The sequence below is a fragment of the Falco peregrinus genome, chromosome 1 (assembly GCF_023634155.1).
Source record: "Falco peregrinus isolate bFalPer1 chromosome 1, bFalPer1.pri, whole genome shotgun sequence".
Taxonomy (NCBI): Eukaryota; Metazoa; Chordata; class Aves; order Falconiformes; family Falconidae; genus Falco; species Falco peregrinus.
The window spans coordinates 88,055,596-88,063,319 of NC_073721.1; the positions used below are offsets into that span (position 1 = coordinate 88,055,596).

Here is a 7,724-nt window from a genome sequence, read left to right on the forward strand (position 1 = left end):
CGCGTGCTGCAGGGCCCTAAGGCCTCTACTGTACGGCTGTACTGCACATGCCAATAGGATTAAGTAAACAGGAATAATAAATAGTTCTAAATAAATGTGACTAAGAGCACACTTGGACATTGCCACCAAAGACAGTGTAAGTGCATACCATTTCATTAATCATCACTGCAGCTTATCACTACGTAGAAATTAGTTATTAAATATTCACTGACAATCGTTTAAACTAATTAGCATGCAGGATTTATTTATGAGGCTTTCATTGGTGATAGAAGCTGAGAAAATAATCATGAGAGAATCTATAATTTATAAGAATGTATCTTAGTTCTACCTGTTTATTTGTGTTTAATACTGTCTAAAACAGTATGGTGAGAAGAGAATTCTTTACATTTTCTGAAATCTTCTGCATAAAAAGTATCGCAAACATATCTCCTGGAGATTTTAAAAACTATTTGGGAATGCTAAATGCTAATGGAGAATTGACATATGTAAAAAAAAAATCAGAAGATTAGTAATATATTATCAAATTAGGAGCTAATTTTAATCTAAAGCATCTGTAAGGGTTTAAATAAACATACAGGGAAAGGAATAATTTATCCTTTGGATATCTTGTACGTAATTTAAAAACACTGCTCCTCCATCTAGGCAGAGATAGCAGTTGCAGTATTTGAAGCTTATAATGGTGATCCTTTGTTGTTCCCCCTGAATTTGTTTCTTTGTTCTTTATGTTTTCATCATAATTTTGTCTCAGAGATGCTGCAAAGATACTGCCCACTAATAATAAAATTGTTAATATTAAAATAAAATGTTTTTCAGAAAAGGTCACAGCATTTTCAATCAGTTCCATAAGACCTGCTTAATTCTGAATATAATATTGAGCAAAAATAAGGCTAGGAAAGAACATACGTATGTTGTTCTTAAAAGCAATCAAACAAGATTTAAGTAAGGACCTTCAGCTGATTAACACTTTTGTCTAGTAGTGGGTATTTTTTGCATTCTGGTGCTCACAAAAGTTCTGCTATCAAGCAGACCGAAACCTGGGTCACTGCTTTCTTTACATACTTTGTTTCTTCTTGATCAATATGAAAGGTTTCCATACGAGTCAGATCAAAATAAAAGTGCAGTTTCCTGGTCTGGGCAGCAGGGCCACGTTTTGCTGCAGGGGATACAGTCTCATCATCACAGCCCAGCTCTAAAGAGGTGATGCGGGCCCAGACTGTAATTCCCATAGGAAAGTGCATCAGGAAAAGACAGCCTTCCATAGAGGCATTTAGGGGGTTCAGAATCAACTAGTATAATTCATACAATTCATTCCCATAAGGTATACTTATTTTTCTAAAATCTGTATGTCAATATTATCACACAGACTAATAAGTCATATTTCTAAGGCAAAAAAATCTAGGTGACAGTGTATAGAAAAAACTGGTTCAAGGCAAGATTTTTAACAAGATGCATAAAGCAACTTATTCCAAAGGTTCATACACAAGAGATTCCTAAAAAGTTTCCTTTGTTGTTTCTGGGACTACCATCTTAAAAGATTACATGATGCATGATATATAAAGTCCAATTTATCCCACCTAGATATGGGATAATTGTTATAAAATGATAAATGTTAATAATAAAAATTGTTATAAATTGTAAAAGTGTTGAAAATATATTTCAATTCATATTGAAACTGCCTCAGAGGTAAATGGTGTTTAGTTCCAGAACTGCGGTTTATACCCATTTCTGGTCATAATACTTATTTTAATTTGAAATTATAAAACTTACAGAGATGTTGAAGAACATAGAATCTGGATTATATACAGTAGTCTGGAGTATTTTTCCTGAATAGTCTTTTATTTTTAACATTTCTGGTGCTTCATGGATACCTGTAAAATTAAAAAAAAAAATTAAAAAAAGATTATTCCACTTTTTATTTTCCCCAGATATATTTAATGCATCTAATGTAGTTTTTGGTTTCACAGACAGATAGGGAGTAAGAATTAGTTGGAGGGGGGTGTTTTGGTTTATTTTTTGTTCTATCTTTTCCCCTAACTGATTCCTGTGAGGCACCTGAGCACTGTCTCCTGTTAGGTGACAGATTACATTAACCACTGACAGAGGCATTTGGGATTGTTTGGAATCCTGTCTCTAATACAATGCTCAAGGATCAGTAGTGCAAGCTGCTAACTGTAAGAGATTGTCCAAATGTATAAAGTGAAGCATCATGAGAAAGAGAATAAAATCCCAGCATGTCATGCAGGGTCCTTACCCGAGTCACCATTCATACGCTCCAGTTCAATCTGATCAAGCACTATCAGTGCTGGACACTCTTGAGACCCACTACAAAACAAGTCCAAATTCCTTGCAGGCAGCTGTAGATGCTGTTCATAGTGACGGAGATTTCAGTAGCCATGGACTTGTATCTTTGGGTCAGCAGCTGGCTCAGGATGCTATGAAAGCTGGGCGGTTCATGCTCTAGGAAGTCCAATACTGGAGGGTGAGCTGGATAAACAGTCTAACACCCCACTCATTTGACAGATGTAGAATATAAACAGCAGCAGGTGTCAGATGCATTCCTCACATTCTTGCAGCAAGGCATGGAAAATTTGTGGGTCTGATTTTTTCCTCACTTCCATTTGTTGCCTATAGACTTTGGGCATTTCCTGATTTTTGTTAGCCTGCATAGGTGTTTGAGGCTCACTGATTTCAAGACATTCTCTAGTATTTCAAACATGTGGTACGATAGCCATTCAATTTAATGCATATGGATGGGGACAACAGAACTGACAGCTGCCAATAGGCATTTGTCAAGGTCCTCTGAAACTGGAGACACTGCTACCCTAGACTCCTGATCACCTAAATATCTTACAGTGCTTTGTAGGCATGAGAGAATTCTAGGGCAACTAGAGATAAAGGAAAACAAGACTAATTCCAGCCAGTAAAGCTGCAGCCTTGATCCCTTCCTGCTTTCCTCTGTGCTTCTCAATTCTCATAATCCCAAATCATTGGGATTATGATTTATGCTTTCCTGTTACCTTTTATATATCACATGGACCAGCACTAAATGCCTTCCCTGACCTTCTCACCTAGGAAACCATGGATCCAATCATGCTCATCTCCCTCCTTCAGCTCATCTTCCTCCTTCACCCATGCAGCTGCCCTTTTTCTATCTTCACTGCATTTCTCCTAACTCCTTTCAGCACACCCAAATGATTTGTGCTTAGGTTATGTTCTCACCGGCCATTCTGCTCATACCTATTACTAGTTTGAAATCTCTGCTTTACCATGTCCCCTGCTATAGGACTAATCTCTACACTCACAAGGTCCTACACAACTTGGTTTCCTCCTCAAGCCAAATACATTCTCAGTGTTTTTGCTGTCCCTCTCCTTGCTGTTTTATACTGCCTTGAAAGCATTCCCTTATCAATCAGCATGTATCAGCCTCTGCTTTATCCCATGTATAGTGCCCTTTACTTCTTCACATTGCAAATGTTGTTCTCAGTTTTCCCAGGAAGTGACTTTTTGGGAATTCCTGCACACAGCCTTGTCATTTAGTTCAGTCCAGACTCTTTGTAGGCAAGAGCAAAAAGATTCCTGATAATATTTCAAAACAACTGTATAGAGAATCCACTGTAACCACGAGCTATGGTGAAAGCATGGACACAAGAAAAGTAACAGTATGGGGGAAAAGGGATGCTTTTCTTAGAGTAATACTCAGAAAGATTTCTGGGTTCTGTTATTATCCAATGACCTTTAAAGAACGTGATTCCTGGTTTCACTGTAATTACAGGGTTTTGCCATGGATTCATTGGGGTCAAAATTATACTGTAATTTCAGATTTCAGATTATCCTTATCTTTGACTTCCTTTGGTTGACTTCAGTAACTGTGACAAAATAAGGAAATGGCAGATTTCTAATGGACCTGAAATGCTTAAGTTGGAAACATATTTGAAGCATTGTAATTAGATACTTCTTTCTTAGAACCTGGAATTTAAGTTGTATATTGTTATATGGCTACATTTAAAGGAAAACCTTTTCTGGTTATTTCAGGAATTCATTAATTTTAATCCCTGATTGTGGTTTGCAATGTCTCCTTTATAGTCTAATTCAAGAACAATTTTCCTTGAACAGTTCTCACTCTAATGCTGGTGGGTGTCTGGCCAGGTACCAGAATTTAGCTTAGAGACAGTAATTTTCATACTTCTCCTTTATTTCTTACCTTCTCTGTATGGTCTGAGAAAGCTGAAAATCAAGATGTTTTCTCAGCCAAGGTACAGTTGCATTCAGCTTGAGATGACTTATTAGCACGCTTTGTATACAATTCAGGAATCTGTGGAGAGGCCATGAAAACTGATTTTAGCTCAGTTTCTTGACTAAATCCTGAATATAAGATTTTACATAAGTTATGATCAAACCAATGTAACTATCCCTATGTGGTGTAGGTGATTTCAAAATAATATCTGTACAAGTCAGTCAGATACTGGCAGATACCAGGCCAAAAACTTTATTTTTTTTTAATCAGGGAAAATATTAAAATCTTGGGATTTTTCAAAGAAACTGATTTAAAAAAAAAACCAACAAAAAAAAAGGTTTTCAGACTTACAAAATGCTTTTGTTAAGATTTAAAAATGTCATCTGTACTTTATTGTTTCCACTAATATTACAACATCAAAAAATTCCGACCTTTAAAATTTCAGCAATTTTCTGTCAAAATGTTGACGGCATTCTTTGTTTTTATAAGACAAGATTTTCCAGCAGAAAATTGTTCCATTAGGGAAGAAAAATGAACTGTCTGAAATTCCTAAAAGACCCTTTGGAAACTAAAAAAGTCCAGTGCTGGATGGATACAACTCCCCCTGCCCAAACCAAGGAGGAGAATGTAAGACAAGGGGGGAAAAAAGAACCTCTGCCATCTTCTTACTTCTAAGTGCTGGAGAGAATACCACTGTTTGCATGGGCCTTTCCCCTTAGTAGCGTGGAAGTAAAAAATAAAGGCAGATGCATACTGTGGCCAAGGGCATAAGCAGTGAGTCCAGAGCCTACTGGTACTAAGGGAGCTCTTTGGGGAGGATGGTCTTGCAGAAGCTCCTCTTCTGTCCTGGTGAATTTCTGGCCTAAGCAACTGCTTTCTGTACTTATGCCAAAGCCCAGCTCTGCCTGAATGATCCAGCTGCTCACCTGAGATTTCCTTTAGACTGCCCTACCTTATCTCATTGCCAATGGTTCTATTTCTTTAGACTCACAATACGGTGACAAACAATCTAATGGGCCTTTCCCTTTCCTGGGACAAGCAGAAAGTGAACCCGTGCTTTAGTTGTTAGGAAGTGTCTATAAAGAGATTTAAAGTTTAGAAACCTTTTGTAGTGTAGGGAAAAGCCAGGAACATAGAGAGGCGGGTATGAGTTAACAAACCACCTGTGAGCACATGCTACATGACATTTCTTCACAGAGGAACCACAAAATTTCTACTGCTTGTTGGTATGGTGTCAACTCTGTGTTAACTTTTTAGATTTATTAACACACAAAATAAAGATATGTTTAAAAGTCTCAATTTGAAAGTTTTGATTAAAAAGCTACTTTTTCCCATATGTCTTACAATTTCAGAATTATCATGACTGGCACACTATGCCACTTGTTTTAACAACAGTGTTTTGGGAGGGGAAGAGCTAGGTTTACAGATATCCTCGCCTGTCTATTTTAACTCATGACATCTTATCAGTACCTCTGCCAGTGGCGATGAGAATAGATTTGAAGTGGAAAGTCTGCCACAGGTGCTTTCCTCATTAATGACTATGATTTAAACATTTACAATGAAGTTACCTGATTTTATATTTCAATTCCTGTTCTATCCCATTGTCTATCCTCTCTGTTAATAATTCATACCATCACATCCTTCAGAGCCTGATATAAAAATGCGTATCCTCCAATCATGTGTAACCAAAAGGTCTTACTTGAAAGAAAATAGGCTGCAGTAAGCACACACCACTAAATTGTCCTGTCTGTACAATCTGCTTTTTGAAATACTGATTATTAAAGAATGTTGCAGAAAAAGAAAGAACATTGTGTATGAAATGAATGATGGTAAAATAATTCATTTTAAGATACATTCAATAACCATTAAACTATTAGAAAATACTTACTTTTGAATCCTCATGATAATTTCTCAGGTTTAGTCTGCTGGTATCTGCATTATAAATGTTTTCACCAAGTGGAATACCTTTTCTTTGTTCAGATACAAGTCTGTAGTATACCTGCATCATAAGACAGAGAAATATAGATTAAGATTATATTTATTGTGCAGAACAAATGATAAAAAGTTATTCTTAGTGTCAGAATAATGGACACCCTGTGCAGAGAATGGATTGAGAGCAGTGCTGAGAAGGACCTGGGGGTGCTAGTCAACCAAAAGCTCAACATGGCCCTACAGTATGCTCTTGCAGCCCAGAAAACCAACCGTATCCTGGACTGCATCAAAAGAAGCATGGCCAGCAGGTTGAAGGAGGTGGTTCTCACCCTCTACTTGGCTCTTGTGAGACTCCACCTGGAGCACTGCATGGAGACCCCAACATACGAAGGACACGGACCTGTTGGAGCGAGTCCAGAGGAGGGCCACGAAGATGATCAGAGAGCTGGAGCACCTCTCCTATGGAGACAGGCTGAGAGGGTTAGGATTGTTCAGCCTGGAGAAGAGAAGGCTCCAGGCAGACCTTATAGCAACCTTTCAATACTTAAAGGGGGAGGGCTTATAAGAAAGTTGGGGACAGACTTTTTAGTAGGGCCTGTAGTGACAGGACAAGGGTTAGTGGTTTTAAACTAAAGGAGGATAGATTTAGATTAGGTATAAGGAGGAAATTCTTTATTGTGAGGGTGGTGAGGCACTGGCACAGGCTGCCCAGAGCAGCTGTGGATGCCCCATCCCTGGCAGTGTTCAAGGCCAGGCTGGATGGGGCTTTGAGCAACCTGGTCTAGTGGAAGGTGTCCCTGCCTGTGGCAGGGGAATTGGAACTAGATGACCTTTCAGGTCCCTTCCAACCCAAACCATTCTGTGATAATACAACAGAGAAAGAGAAACTGTATGGTATTAAACTCCAAAGCACACAAAACAAAGCAAGTCTATCTATATCAAATATTTCAGTTCTCAGGAAGTCCTTCAGAGAAAAAGAACTATGTTTTCTTTTTCATTCTTAGCAGTTACCTCAGCAGTGACAACTTACTACTCTAGGCACACTAAGTGTTTACTATGAATGCTCATATGAATTATGTCATTTAATACATGGCCATGATTTCTTGACTGGGTCCTTCAGACTCATGATTTTCAGGTGATCTTTCACCTCTACCTGACAGTGCTCAGAAACTATGTTCAGAAAATATCAGATGCTTTCAGTTCACTGTAACTGAACGCTAGAGATCTTTAGTGTGTGTGTTACTTTTATAGGCTTGTCTTAAGTTTAAACCAAAGAGACGAACAGAGTGTATGTCTTATTTAGGCAATGAAACCAGAAATACAAGTTTAATATGAGATACAAGTTCTGTTAATCAGTTGCATTTTAAACACAGGGCATATGTTATTTTATAGTACATTAAACTCAAGACCATACATTTCACAAAATGAAACAAACTTGTTAGCAAAAGAAATCTTCAGCCATTTAAACAGGAGATGTTTATGGAATGACAATTAAATAGTACTTTTCTAATAGTAGTACAGTGAATGGTATCAGAACTGGGAACTGTGCTGTTTCTCA

General features: G+C 37.8%; 1 long non-coding RNA gene across 1 annotated transcript; it reads right to left on the minus strand.

Moving 5' to 3' along the window:
• Positions 1 to 959: 959 nt before the first annotated feature.
• On the minus strand, positions 960 to 6,233 carry LOC129782876 (uncharacterized). Its single transcript, XR_008744994.1, has 3 exons — positions 6,123 to 6,233; positions 4,202 to 4,312; positions 960 to 1,868 (listed from the first exon to the last, which is right to left on the minus strand). It is a non-coding gene; the product is annotated as an uncharacterized LOC129782876 (long non-coding RNA).
• Between the last annotated feature and the right edge of the window lie 1,491 nt (positions 6,234 to 7,724).